This window comes from Triturus cristatus, chromosome 7 (genome assembly GCF_964204655.1).
Source record: "Triturus cristatus chromosome 7, aTriCri1.1, whole genome shotgun sequence".
NCBI classification, from domain to species: Eukaryota; Metazoa; Chordata; class Amphibia; order Caudata; family Salamandridae; genus Triturus; species Triturus cristatus.
In genome coordinates this window covers 934,490,430-934,506,259 of record NC_140590.1, presented here as the reverse complement: position 1 = coordinate 934,506,259, position 15,830 = coordinate 934,490,430, and the positions used below count along the sequence as shown (strand labels likewise).

Here is a 15,830-nt window from a genome sequence, read left to right as displayed (position 1 = left end):
AAGAAGTTACGAATAAAGAATTTGATGGAAACAACTCTGTTGAATTGCCATTACTTTGAGGAAATGTGTCATATTTAGCGAATATCAACTGATACCAGCTGCTTAATTTCCTGCAGCTCTCCAATTGAAACTGAAAGTTTTGAAAACTGGAGAGCTGATCATACTCGTAGAATTTACCTGCGCTTTGTCATGCTTCTGGTCAAAATCGCTTTAGAGCCTTTCATCTTTTAGGGACAAGTCTGCATTTGTGGTCGAGAATGCATCTGCTTGTCTGTGCTGCTGCCGGTTGTAACGATGTGTGAAACTCCAAAACCAATTTTTATCCTTCACAGGTTTGCCATAATGTTTCGTTTTCAATTTGCAAAAACTATTTTTTTCCATTTCGTTTTTTTTCAGTTTAATTGAATGTGACTGTCTCATTGTATTTCTTGGTGGTGTTTCATTAAGCTCCTGTATAACCAGGCGTGTCTCTTTTAGTAATGCATGCATTTCCTTTGCCTCTGATTTCTCAAGTGGTAGTTGGAAAATTGAAAACACTGGTGAACTTTAAATTGTATCAAACTAGGACCATTCATTTTATGTAACTATTCATGCATATTACTGTTTTGTTCGTTTCGGTATACAAGTAGACATAGATGCGTGCAGCATTGGTCCTCCCAAGCGATACCTACTCTTTTCATGGGAGGGAAGATTAGTCCTGTGGCACATGTTGTCTTTGCGTTATGTTTTCGTTAAGCTTGTTCACAAAGCCGTGGACCGAGGTGTCATTAACTATATAAGCGCCATTCAACCCAACACCCCAAAGAGACTGGTCTTTTATGATGTTATTAAGCACCTCACCATATGTGACTGTGAGGATATCTGAAAGTCCTGAAATCCCAGAACTCGTGGGTTTTAGACCTCAGTGGCCGCAGCACACCCACTTTCTGTGGTGGGTTAGCACAACCCTCCTCTTCCGGTAGGTGCCGGTTTTAGAAGCTGCTCCGTTCCTAGCTCTTGTGTGCAGCTCATAGAGGAGGAGGCAGCTTGTTAAAGCGCTTGTGTGTGATGGCAGGTGCCAATCTCTAACAAGAAACCATGCGGGAAGAAGCCCTATGTTTATCTTTTGCAGCGCTACTATTTATAGGTTTTACATTAATGTACATTGCACTTATATCATACATCGTTTTCAACAATAAAATGGTTGCAAATTACCTTTAACTATTTATTATTTTTTTTGCAGATTTCTGCGCTGGGATGAATGTTATCCAAAAAGAACAAGCATTGGCATAGCCAATAGGTCTCGCCTTTGGGACCTTATAAGTGTTTAGTTATCCAGCACAATATCCTTGGTGCAACAACTTCAAGTGTTGCATGGCTAAACACTTATAAGGTCCCAAAGGCGAGACCTATTGGCTATGCCAATGCTTGTTTAATGTGGTGGGATTTTGAGGCGAGGTGCCAATCTAGAGCAGAGGTTCCTTTGTTGAATATAATTGGTGATTTTATTCCTGATGAGCGGTCCTGTTCCATGTATCACTTTGAGGGTGATACAGAGCAGCTTGAATGTGGATCTTCTGGCAACTGGTAACCAATGTAGGATTTTCAAGGCAGGAGAGAGGTGGGCTTTTGGCTTTATATGTAAGAGTAGTGTGGTAGCAGAGTTCTGAAGGTGATCCGTGGTAGAGGCTCTTGGCGTAATCGAGTTTAGACAGAAAAAGAGAGATATAGTAGCCTGTACCTCGAGTTTAGACAGAACAAGAGAGATAGTAGCCTGGACCTTGTGTGGAAATCCCAGGTGGGGGAAGATGTATTGCAGAGTTTTTATAGTAATGAAGCTTGATCATTCTAGTTTGTCCACTTGGGCATTCATTAATAGCTTGGAGTCCATGGTAATTTTGAGGTTTCTTACTTCCTTAGATACTTTAGGTGGTGGTCCCAGATCATCAGGCCAGAAGGCGAGTAGGTCATAATTTTTCCATTCACCACACATTTTATTTCTGTATTGTGGACTTATTGTAAGCACTGCTCTTAAGTTACAGGTCTTGTTATTGAGGGCCATGGAATCCTGTTGATGTCTCAGAGCCTGTTTTGTCATTGGTAGAGAGTGTCACAAATGTGGAAAGTAAGGTAATTCCTCACGTGATTTCAAAGCCTCGTACAAAAGAGTTTCTCTTCTATTTGAGGATAGAATTGGTGAGATCAAAGACTATCAGAACAAAATAGTTTTGAGAGAAAATCTGATTCCAGTAAAGCACTGCCTTAGGAAGGTACGACTAGCAGCTTGTGCAGAAGTTAAGTCTATTATTAATCAAATGCTCAAAGGCAAAATTATTGAGCCCATGGAAGCAACTCAGTGGGTGTCTCCTGTGGTTATCACCAAGAAAGCAGACTCTTCTCTTAGGATGTGTGTGGATTTACGCAGTCTAAACCAACCTGTGGTGATGGACTGTTTTCCTTTGCCCAACATTAACAAACTGATCTTTCAGTTGTCAAATTGCAAATACTTTTCCGAATGAGATCTTAGGAGCCCCCATCACTTGGTAAAACTGCATCGAGACTCGAAGCATTTGACGGCCTTCAGGGTTTGGAAATTAATAAAATATCTACTTGTCCATTGGACAGGTTGCTTCCTAAATCTTCTTGTCCTGTAACAAAATCCACTTGTCCCTTTGGTGGCAGGTAGTGCAGCGTCAATTTATGCCATCAATCTCATTATAGAATAACTCTGATATAGCCTCTCTGATTATGCCAGTGCACATACCATAGTAGGGTTTGAATAATAGCAATTCCCTTATTTTGCCACTTTTCCGCAAATCTACATTCTGGGGCTGGAGGTAATGGTAGGCAATAGATCCCCACGGTTGGAATGCTCTTTTGAGTCAGTGCAAACCTACTAACTTGAGTGTTTTATTGGTTTTCATCAGCTCGTCTTGTCTATTTTCCCATACAGGGAAAGGTTGGATATTTAGTCCTGACAATGACAGAAGTAAAACTTCCAGGGTTGGGAGAAAAGTGGCTGGTGGGAATGTGAACTTGTTACCCCTCAACAGATTTTTGCATGAGCAAATATACACATTCATATTTGCCCGAGCTAAAATGCAGTTCACAAATATTTTCTCAGAGTACGATTACCTGACCTACTTACATAAACTCTTGTGAATTCATGGAAGCTGTAAATCTGTACTAATGCAAGGACATATACCATGGGTGCACTTTTGTGACTTTCTTTAAGAATTGGGCTCCTATTTAGGTCTGGCATTAACCAAGACCTTTGGTTTTTATTAAAATGTGTTTTCTCTGTCTCTTTCTCTCTCTTTCTCTCTCTTTCTCTCTCTTTCTCTCTCTTTCTCTTTCTCTCTCTTTCTCTCTCTTTCTCTCTCTTTCTCTCCCAAATCCAAGTCAAAACAGGACTCCGATGGACAAAACGTGTACTTCCTATTGGATTTGCCAATGCTTGTTTATTTACATGTTTCCTTTAATTTTGTTGAAACAGGTTACACTGATTTTCCATTATGAATATTTTATGGAAATGCTAGTATGCATCAACACATTTTACTAAATGATGCTTGAAAAAATGTTATCTAAAAATGTAAAGTAGTTCAGTATATTTATTTTTCCTAGCTGTATTTTTTTATGAATATTGAAAGAAAACAATCATCAATCATGCTTTTGCATATATTTACATCTAATCGGAGCGCATCCTGGAAGCAATATACATAGCCTCATATTGTTAAACTTTGTAAACGCGCATACACATTTTTATACTGGAACCCCTGTCCGTAGTGTAGTCCGAGCTTACAACATTTCCTTTGAGCGCTCACCCTAATAAAAATGGCTTTGTATTTATCAACCATAAATACAAGTTCCAACAGCATTAACATATGGACACAAATATTACCTTAACTGCAGACAATGCCCTTCCCTGATCAATAATGCCGGATTGTAATCTACCAGCCAAAGGGTTTGTGCTACAGGGGGTTGGGCCTATTTGTCCCAAGGACAAAATAAAGATGAAAACTTGTTATCCTTGATTCCAAACAATATGTCCTGGAAGTCGGGCTATAGGAATTCTACGTCCCTGCGCCCTTTTTCACCACTAAAGATGTGTTTCAATTCAACAGATTACCTTTTGGGCTCTTGTCAGCTGTTAGTGTGTTCCAGAGACTGACACACTTGTTGGCTGGGATTACACATGTGGTTTTCTTTCAGGATGATCTACTAATCTGTGGAAAAGATGTAGCTAAGTACAACAGGGTAATGTACAAGGTGTTAAAACGTATAGCTACAGCAGGCATGACTCTGCGCAGAGACAAGTTCAAGTTTTTAGTTAGGGAAGTGGAGTACTTAGGGCACTTGATCCACTGGCGAAGGTATAAAGCCTAAGATTAATTTGATGAGCGTAATTGTGAATGCACAAGTTCTTCGTGACAAGGACATGTTGAGATTATTCATGGGGCTCCTAGAGTATTATTCAAAGTTTGTGAAGGATTTTGCTGGGAAATCTAGTCCGTCAAGGTACTTGTTGAAAAAAGAAAATACATTTGAGCGGGGAAAGGTCCAGCAGTTTGCTTTTGAGCAACTTAGAATGGACATTGCTAAAGCTGATTTATTAGTTCCATTTTAATTTGGCCTAAAAATTGTCACGGTTGATGCGATTGCGAATGGCATAGGTGCAGTCTTATCTTAAGCACATGCACGTACAGAAAGAACAGAGGCTTTTGTGTCATGCGTGTTGACTGATGCAGAAAAAAACTACTCAGTCATTGAGAGCGAAGCACTAGTAGCAGCCTCGGCCGCTAATCATTTCTGGGTGTTCATATGGGGTAGAAAAGTCATATTGAGAACTGATCACAAGGCGTCGTTACAAGTGTTAAGGCCTAATGATGGGCCATGGAATCCTGTTGATGTCACAGAGCATGTGGTGGTGACATCAACGGATTCCATGCCCGTTGAGAAATGAGAGAACTTCTACGAACTTATGTACGTTGTCATCTTTACAAAAGAGTCCTATTTCAAGACAGTGCTTTCACCCAACAGCAGTTATCTATCGCTTTCATCTGAAGGTGCTACATCCTTTTTAGGTCTCGCTCTCGAGACCTATTGTCGCCGAGATGCCTCTCAAGGGAGACAGACCGGGGCACGCGCAGCGATCGGGGTCTGTGGACGCGCTTGCGCAGACGCACAGACACACACGCGCACACACACCCCGCCGCTGCCGACCCCCTCACCGCATCCGCTGCTGCCTAACGCGCGCGCACACACACACCTCGCCACCGCCGCCGCCCCCCCCTGTACAAAAAGCATTGGAAAAGCCAATAGGTCTCGCCTTTGAGACTATTGGCTCATCCATTGCCTTTGAATCATGCTCTATAGCCTGGGCATTGCAGACTTTGCCAGACCTATCATTGGCAAAGTCTGCAATGCCCAGGCTATAGAGCATGATTCAAATGCAATGGATGAGCCAATAGTCTCAAAGGCGAGACCTATTGGCTTTGCCAATGCTTGTGTTAAGCAGGCATTGTCAGGGTGCAGAGCGGGGCTGCTGGTTCCTCTGCAGGCAGCAGCAGAAGGGGTTTGCTCGGTGGAGAGGGTGCACATAATAGAAACAGGACATCCACGAGGGTGCACGTACATCCTAACATTCACACACACCTCGCTCCCCCATTTTGCAGCAGCAGCGCGCCCAGCAGCCCCCTCACCATGACCACCAACTACTCGGTGCAGATCCAGTTCGGTCTCATCAACTGCGGCAACAAGTACCTGACGGCGGAGACCTTCGGCTTCAAGATCAACGCTTCGGCCACCAGCATGAAGAAGAAACAGATCTGGACGCTGGAGCAGGGGCCCGAGGACTCGACGTCCGTCTTCCTGCGCAGCCACCTGGGCCGCTACCTGGCCGCCGAGGAGCCGGCCCCGAGTGCCGCTTCGCCATCGTGGCGCACGACGACAGCCGCTGGTCGCTGCAGTCCGAGGCGCTACCTGGGCGGCAGCGAGGACCGCATCAGCTGCTTCGCACAGACCATGGGCACGGGCGAGCGCTGGAGCGTGCACCTGGCCATTCACCCGCAGGTCAACCTCTACAGCCTGAGCCGCAAGCGCTACGCACACCTGAGCGCCGCGCGCGCCGTGCCCTGGGGGTGGACGCGCTCATCACCCTGAGGAGCAGCGCTACAGCGTGCAGACGGCCGACCACTGCCTGCTGGCGCACAACGGCGGCCTGTGCGACGCCCCCGACCGCGCTACCGGCTACAGGCTGGAGTTCCGCGCCGGCAAGGTGGCCTGTCGCGAGTGCGAGGGCCGCTACCTGGCGCCCTCGGGCCCCAGCGGCACGCTCAAGTCCAGCAAGAGCGGCAAGGACGAGCTCTTCGTGCTGGAGCAGAGCTACCCGCAGGTGGTGCTCAAGGCGGGCAACGACCGGAACGTGTCCACCCGGCAAGGTGAGCTGGTGACTGGGGACACGATTCTTCCACTTAATCCTACAACCGCTGAGGACTCCTGAAGCTAGCATATTTTTTGTCAGAACAATGAGTGATTACCCAGTCATCGCTTGCTTCCTGCATGCTCACGTGCGCTGCAGTTATTTTTGGTTTTATTTCTCTTGCTCTCATACAACAAAGCGATCGCTTTCGCGATCGCATGTTCTATACAGCACTGGCTACTACCAAACAAAACTTGTTTAATTAGTGAATGCCTCGATTTACACGCATTGCCACGTGAAAGCCAAGCCTGCTGGCTTTGTCAATGCCTATTTATAGTTAGAACGGTGCTGTGCTGCTCACTGTTGGCTTCAAACAAGTCGAGTCCGTTCATACCTAGGAGATGTTCAAAGCCACTGTATTTTAAGACCGTCACCTAATGCACAAACAGACTATGCAGGTGTGTGGCACAATTCAGAGGTTGTTTCATACGCAGTACGGCTTGCTCCGTGCACATGTGACGCTTAGGAAGTACTCCATCCGAGCCTGGCACACACTGGTCTGTCAACACGACACCTGAACAAGAACACTTGAGGATACGTCCAGCGCCGCGAACTCAAAGGCGGAACCGATGACAAGCGGAACAATGGCGCGCGCCCTGGTGGGTGTTTCAAGAGTGGCTGAGAGCCGGCCTTCATCTACGCGATTAATCTTCTTAGTCAAGTCATGGACAAACATGGCGCTGCAGTGTGAGAACAAATACTCCACTGTACGATGATTGTTGTAAAGAATAGGGAAACTTTGTCAGGTTATAGAAGACTGCACACTTCATTTATGACAGCCTGCAGTGATAAAAACTTTAATATCGGTGTCGGCTCAACATCCAGTGATTCTGGGCAAATCACTTCATCTCCGTGCCTACCAAAGCAATGAATGTGTGTGTCCTTGTGTAAAGGAACTGGTGCTCATGTAATGTGGTCCAATACCTTCGGGTCGCGCTATACAACACAGAAAACAAGCATTTGCAATGCAATAGGTCTCGCAGTTACACGAGTTAAAGCTATTGGCATTGTAAATGACAATGCCAATAGGCATTGTTATTTGCAATGTCAATAGCTCAAACTCGCGTAAATGCGAGACCTAATGCATTGCAAATGCTTGTTAATGTTAGGGAGCCTTGATGTTGTCTTATGATGACGTCTATGAACGCATATGCCGTTTTGTTCTGCCTCAGTAGCTTCCTTTATTGACTAGACTTTAATGGGAAAAGTCCACAGACCTCTTGTAATGTACCACTTGCTTGATTTGCAGTATTCATTGGAATCTTAGTATTGAGACTATTCTGTCCAAAGTACCTCCCTTCCTGCATTGTCTTGCACCATATGTGCGATTCTCAACATTTTCAAGAGCTCTTGCTGCTTCGTTGTACACTTGTCTGCAGTTGTTTTATTGCTTTGAGGTGGCTGCTTGAGCTGCTCATTTGTTGCTCATCATTCCAATTATCATTTGCAGCATTCCAGATACTCACTGAATCCCTCAGTCGTATGGTCATTATGAGGCATTGTACTCTGATGCATACCTTAAATGCTTCCTAAATAGCTCTTGCTTACTTAATGGTCTACTTAAGAATCTTGATCTCATTTTGTGGATCTCTTACTTTTTTCTAAAAAGTATTTATTCACCATTTTCATCGATTTATAATGACAGTGTCAACACGATTTGAAACAAAAATCATAATTCACACCAGCCTGAATCTGGGAGTCACAAGTATATACAAATTATTCTTCCTCTCTAGCCATGGGACCAAACGAGCAAGGATGCAATAATTCCCACCTCATGTCTGCAAACCCTAAATCTTTGGAAGTAGAAGCCACTGAGTTCATCAAACTGTTCAAAGTGCCCAGCTTTACAATCCATTCTAGTTGGCAACAGATGCATTTCCTCTGCCACTGTCCATTCATGGACGTTCCTAAGCCATTTCTCCAGCACGGGGGTACCTAGCTAGAGCCAGTGCAAAGACACATGTCTTTTGCCCAGTAACAGAAGTGGATTCATTAATTTATACATAATTTTCTTCTTTCTCAGCCTATAAATCCACAAGATACATTGTTCTACAGTCTTTTGCACCATCGGTCCATCCACCCCAGAATCCCCTGGTTTACATGTCTCCAGTAATCCATTATAGCACATGACCCCATTATATTGATGAAAGCTACATCTACTGCCCTGCACCTGTGACAGTCACCCCCTCTTTACTGATTTATTTTTCTTGGCACTTTTGGGTTGAGATAGATTCTATGTATGTATTTGATTTGACTTCATTGACCTTACACCTAGCAATACAGGAAGCTGGCTTAATTTGTACCCAAGCCTGCTGTCATTCCAAATCCAATATAGCCTTTTAAAATCTTACTCCCAGCGTTCTTTAACCACTATTAGAACCTGTAAGCAATGTGTTTGAAGTGCCCAGTCCAAAGTCATAATTGTGTCATCTGCAAGTCTATACTCCTACAACCCCCAATGTATGGGCAATCGTAGGTTGTTTAGGAATCTCTATCCATGTCTCCCTGGCAGCCTTTCTTAGTCTGGAGAAAACAAAGAATAAAAAATTAGCTAGCATTCGCGCCAAGAATTTTCAATTCTATTAAGGACACGGAGGCGAAGATTATGCTTTTCTTTCATTTACTGCAAACAAACAGCAGCCAATAATATCCATTATAACAATATAACACAATATTCCCAGAATGCTTAGTGTGAAAAGAAAACAGTAACGATAGAGACTAGCTCTGTATAACAGTCCTCAAACCGGAACACCTCCTCTTTCTTTGCCCAATCGAGCAGAGTCCAAGTCTATTAGTATAAGTCCGAGAAACAACGGCAAAACATCCAAACCACTCCATGATGCTGAAACCACAGGAACCGTAGAACTGGAGAGTGAAGATTGTCGAACCAACTCCTCCGAGGACCCCACCATGGTCTAATCTCCTTTCTGATCAGCGCCTGAAACAGAAATGTCATACTCGTAATAATTGTCATCGACTGGTAAATCAGGGTGCGTAACATGACATTATGAATCATAACAGTTAGTCTGTTTTACCTGGGTGGGATAATCTTCGCCTCCGTGTCCTTACTAGAATTGAAAATTCTTGGCACGAATGCTAGCTAATTTTTTATTCTATTACAGGACCAGAGGCTTCAGATTATGCTAGTTTAACGCTTATGTAACACCAGAGGCTACATCGCCCACAGGTTTATAATAAAATTGCTTGAAAGTAGAACTGGAAGACCAGTCGGCAGCTTTCATGATATCGTGTATACTGGTACCAAGCATGAATGACTTGGAGGCCATAGCACCTCTAACTGAATGTGCTCCAAACATATTAATGTCAATGCCTGCTTCTGACATAACACATCTCAGCCATCTGGCAATAGTAGCGGAAGTAACAGGTTTAAATGGTTTTTGTAAAGCAATAAGTAACCTGGAACAACCAGAAGGGCGAAGTGATCGTGTACAATCCTCCTATACCTTAAGACATCTGACCACACAAAGTTTCTCATTCAAAGGAAACGCATTGTAATCTATAGACCTGGAAAAAGTTTTGGTACGTGCAGTGATAACAAAGGACACTCCTTCAGGGGAAAAATCCTACCCTCTAAATCAAGCACTCTAACATCAGACACCCTGCGGCAGGAGGATAAACATAACAACATGGCTAGCTTAGCTGACAATTGTTTACGAGCTAATAATTAATTATTAGGCCATGCATCAAACAGATTCAAAACTTTTGAAACATCCCACAAGGAAGTATACTCGCTAAGGGGTCCGGCCACTAGCTGAAGAACGCCTCCAACTGAAAGTTCAGTCTGGAGGCAAAAAGATCTGTGTGGAAGGGACCCCACAGAGATTGGATCTGGTGAATAGGGTGGATGAAGCTTCCAATCGCTGTAATCCTTCAAATGGCGTGATTGCCAATCCTCGACCGCATTGTCTCGCCCCGGAATGTATTCCGCAATCACCGATATCTGATTCGCTAGGCAATAATGCCAAAAGTCTTTGGCGATCTCCGCCAACATCGGGGATCTGGTACCCCCCAGTTTGTTGATATAGCTTACAGCTGAAATGTTGTCCATTCGCAACAGAACACAGCATGAAACCTTCCTGGGGGAGAGGGTGCGAATCCCAAATGAGCCCGCCAGGAGCTCGAGACAATTGATATGAAGTTCCAACTCCTGGAGAGACCACCTGCCCCCTGTAGTCACCTCTCTGCAGAGGCCTCCCCAGCCCGACCTGCTGGCATCCGACTCTATGATCACCTCGGGTGAGATCCGAAGATCGCCCGACCGTTCCATGCCTCCACATGGGTCAACCACCATTGAATCTCCACTCGGGCTTCCTCCGTGAGTGGGATGAGGTCTGAATAAGAGAGGCCCTTCTGGAGATGTCTGATTTTCAGACGCTGTAGGGCTCGATAGTGTAAAGGACCCGGGAATATCGCTTGTATGGATGATGCCAGTAGGCCCACCAGACGAGCGATCGCCCTCAGTGACATCACCTGCGTGTCCAGAGTCTTTCTCAGTTCCTTCTTCACGTCCCTGATTTTCTGCTTGGGCAGAAGCAATTGTGCTGACTGCATATTGATCACAAACCCCAAGAACTCCAGGGATTGCGTCGGAATTAGTACAGATTTCTCCTTGTTCACTACAAAGCCTAGACTCTCTAGTAGCGACCTCGCCATCTGAAGATGAAGGGATGCTAGATGCGCCGAGGGAGCCATAACCAGGAGATCCTCGAGATAGATTATGAGACGTATACCCTGCTCCCGGAGATGCGCTACCACCGGCTTCAGGAGTTTGGTGAAGTACCACGGAGCCGAGCAAAGACCAAAAGGTAGGACCAAATATTCTAGGCGCCTGCTGCGCCACAGAAATTGTAGAAATCTGCAATGGGGAGGAAATATGGGCACTTTAAGGTATGCGTCCTTGAGGTCGAGGCGGACTAGCCAGTCCGCCTGCCTCAAGAGATCCGCCAGAAAATGGATACCCTCCATCTTGAAGTGACGGTAAAGAACAAAGCAATTGAACCCCTTCAGATTGAGAGCCAGCCGAAAACCTCCACCCCTCTTTTGCATGAGGAAGACGGTGCTGCAGAAGCCCACCGGACCGTCGTCCTCGCAATAGGCCACTGCGTGCTTCTGCAGCAACTCGTCTAATTCTTGATCTATAAAATGCACGTCTTGTTGGGAAAAATATAGAGGAGGTCTTGTTGGGAAATATATAGAGGAGTGGGAGGAGACCCTTGAAAAGGAGTTTGATAAAAGTCTATGTGAAAGCCTTGCACTGTTTGAAGAACCCAAGCATCCTGAGTAATGGCCTGCCAATTGTGAAGGAAATGGCGAATCCAACCCCCCAGTGGATAAACCGACAAAGGCATTGGGCTTACCTGACATAATTTGAGGACGGGAGTTTCCTCTCTGGCCACCTCGGTGGAAACCACGACGGTTGGAGCATCTCGTGGGATAGAAGGTTCCGCCTCTGGTAGAGTCCTGAAAGTCTCCGCGGCCTTCGCCATAGCCACCTCTCGCAGGACCCTGGTGGTACTGGCGGCCTGGCGAGCGGCCCCTGCCTCGCCCGGCCCTTCCATAAAGGCCAGTAGTGAATACTCTTTTGATATTCGATTGGTCCTGGTCTAAGCTAGTGAAAGTCCCTACGTATTTGGAGACGTCTTTCACAAAATGGTCCCCGAACAGCAAGCCGTCTGCCAGGGGACCCGGTTCAGCCCCAGCAAACTCCGTCAAGTTAGTGTCCATGCGCATCAGGAGAGATTTCCTGCGCTCGGCTGAAATGGCTTAATTTGCATTGCCTAAGAAACAGATAGCTCGTTGGGTCCAACCTGCGAGTATGTCAGGGTCAATCAATGCTCCAGACTCTTTGGCCACCAGAGCCATCTCCAAGATCTTAGACAACGGGCCGATGGTGTCTAATAACTTGTCTTGGCACCCGCGCCATGCGCGATCGATGCCTTTCTTCGGATCCTTCTGGAACTCTTCAAGAAAGCCAACATATTAGGGTCAATATCCGGGGTTTCCGCGACTTTGTCTGGAATATCCGACAGGGGCATTCAGATCTTAGGCGGTTCCTAGCATCTCTGTCGAAACTACGACGCAAGTTTTGATGGATGTAGTCCGCCACCTCCGGCGGAGGGGCCCAATCAGAAGACCTGGGGTGCACTATATCTTGTGGATTGAAGTCAAAGGGGGTAGAAGGCTGATAGACTGGGGGAGACTGAGGGCGTACCACCGACTTCTTGGCTTTTTTCTTTTTGGGGGACATAGTGTGACTGGTGGAGTCCGTGTCCGTCGGTATCTGTATCTGTGACCACCTTGGGTGCAGCGGGTAGAGGATTAGAAGCCCCCGAATATGGGTGATCTCTGGCCAACGGAGGGGGTAGTGTGGTGATAGTTTGGGCATGTGGCCAATTGGAAGCTTTGGAAGACTTAGATTTACCCCCAGAGGAAGTAAAAGCATGCGCGGTATCTTGCTGCAGTAAGCCATGGCGCTTCGCAAAAGTTTTCTAGCTGCGCTGTAATAGGCTTCAGTGCCGCAGCCAAGGCTTTTTTTACGGTCTTAGGGACCACCACTTCCACCGCCTTCGTGATGGAATCTTGGACAGAGGTGTCTAAAGCCTGTACAAGGTTGTCCTCGAGGAGGGGGGCATGCTCCTCCTCATAGTACCCATATTCATCCTCCTCAAAGTAGGCCCAGTCTTCCATGTCCACCGAGGAGAAGTCAAGACCAAAATATATATATATAATATATATGAATCCCAAGGGGATTAGTCAAGGGGGAGCAACCCTGGTGCAAAGTCACTTTCAAAAGTAAGAAAAACTGTGCTCCTCAGCAATGCTGTAATCAGAAAACCCCCAGGGCATTCAGAGCCTCAAAACTTTTCTACCAGCCTGCACACAGCTGGGGGCCTGCCACTTTCTACAGCCTGGGCAAGGCGTCTGTCAAAGGGTACCACGGAGGAACAACCTGTAGTTTCGACGCGCGAGGAGGAAATGAAGTAGGCGTCGCGTAGCCCAATTGGGCTACGCGAGGCTCAGCTGGTATGCAGGCTTGAATCAGGGAAAGCACCGCCCGCTGCCGGTAATGCGGCAAAACTGACCGGGCAGAGGAGAGACGGCGATCGGAAGGTGAGGAGCGTCTTAAAAACCGAACCGCCACCTTCCAATCGGCCGCAGATGCGCGCGAGCGCAGCGCGCTGTAGAAAACAAATCGAGCGCGCCGAGTCAAGCCACAGAGCAAAATGCAAAGTAGTAAACAATAAAGGCTGCAAATTTACTCGTTGAAACACATAAACAAACTGAGCAAGAGACAAAGCAAGATATAAATCGAGCACTTATCTCTGTGAGGAGCAGCAAAGAAAGAGGAGGTGTTCCGGTTTGAGGACTGTTATATAGAGCTAGACTCTATGGTGACTGTTTTCTTTTCACACTAAGCATTCTGGGAATGTTGTGTTATATTGTTATAATGGATCTTATTGGCTGCTGTTTGTTTGCAGTAAATGAAAGAGAAGCATAATCTGAAGCCTCCGGTCCTGTAATAGAATTGTTCCCTCCATAGCTGAGCAGGTACTTTGCCTCCTTGAACGTAATAAGCCTCTCCTCCATACATAAATAACCCATGTCTTAAGAATTGCCCTGTCTCCAGTGAGTAGCCACTTCAACCATTGTTAGTGTATTGAGTTGTGGCAGACCCCATGTTGGGGGCACTAGGATGATATGGTGTGTGCGCATCTATCCTTGATTTGTAGCATTGCCATGGGTGACTCATCAACGTTATCGGATAAGGGAATCTGCCTCGCGTCCTCTCACCTCCAGACTAACGTCACCCTGTCTCTTTTTATTTTTAAGGGTAAAGAGTAGCTTTTTTCCCTCCAATGTTCTCATCTGTACTAGCCCACTTTAAAACCAGAGATTTAACAACCATAGCCTCACGCATTCAAACTTTGCATATTCTGAGTACATGTAAGATGGTTTTGGACATTCCTACTAGTTTGAAAACTGTTTAAATTACAGCAGTTTTTTGTCATTTTAACGTGACATTTTATATAGCAACGCTGGTGTCACACTGCAGAACAGCCGCAAAGCATTCTTAAGTAAAAAGAATGAAATAAAAGCACGTAAAGCAAATAAAAGTTAATTAATTATACCTGTAAACAATAGAGCTTTCCATGCTGACTTTTCAAATACTCCTTCAATCAAACAATCACTCAATCAATCACTGTGGTTACTCACTCAGTGTTTGTAAGATTAGGGTACAGCAGCTTCATAATAGCAGAGCTACACAAGCCTTTAAAGCTATGGCCCGTCACTTCAGCAGAACTGTTGAAAAGCAGGAAGTGGGAGATGAAATGAAGATGACTCGGGAACAGTTTTGAAAATGTAGTCTTTATTTTCATAGATGTCCAGCGTGACAGGAGGCAGCAAGATCCAGACAATGAATGCCGCAACCGCCGGTAAATAAATATATATACAATGCCCACCCGACTTGAAACCCGCACCCGCGAGCCCCCCAACGCTACCATTAGTGCCTAATATGAACAATGCATGAGCGCGACATGAATGGGGAAAAATCAGCTCGCGTCTAACTAAAGAGCGCGGGTGCATTCAAAAGATGCACCCGGGGCATGAGACGGACGCGAGCGGAAGAAAGGATCTGCTCATGTCACTCTAACACGCGAGCGCATACAATTGATGCGCTCAGTGCAACAACACAATGTAACACACCTTTCCCCCCCTTTTTTTTTTTTTTTTTAATGTAAGCACATAATCCTTAAATCTAATAGGTGGACGTCTAATCCTTGCTTGCCGTTAGTGAAAACTTGAATAACCCGAACTGGATCAGACCAGACACTGCATCCCTTTCCATCCGCCTTGATTTTCCTGATGCGGACCATATCACCAACCTCTGCACCTTGACTACTCACTCTGCCTCTCTTTCTTTTCATATTGTGTTTCACCTTAAGCTTATACTCCTCCATTTTGCGTCGAATGCCAACAAAATCTAAATCAAATTCATCCTTACCATTACTCTTTTTCATTTTAAGCCACCAGGGTACCAACTTGGATCCAGGCTTGCATCCTCTCAACAATTCAAACGTTGAGACAGAAGTGACGGCATTTAGGAAAAGTCCTATAAGCCAACAACATGGATTGCCACGCTTCTCTCCAGTTGAGGCAACTTTTTAATAGATAACTGAATAGCATCTTTTACAACGTAGTTCAATCTTTCCACTTGACCATTAGCCTCTGGGTGGAACACAGAAATCCTTCTATGTATTATGCCACACTTTGTAAAGAAATCAACCATGCATTTACTGACAAATTGATGCCCATTGTCGGTAACGATTTCTTGGGGAATGCCCTCCCT

The 15,830-nt window shown here is 45.5% G+C and overlaps 1 protein-coding gene and 1 pseudogene across 7 annotated transcripts in view; both read left to right on the top strand.

Moving 5' to 3' along the window:
- The window catches only part of LOC146810867 (RUN and FYVE domain-containing protein 1-like), a 516,661-nt gene that overhangs the window by 35,004 nt on the left and 465,827 nt on the right, over positions 1–15,830 (top strand). The gene's annotated exons all lie outside the window — the stretch shown is intronic.
- Positions 5,683–6,481, top strand: LOC146810868 (fascin pseudogene; annotated as a pseudogene).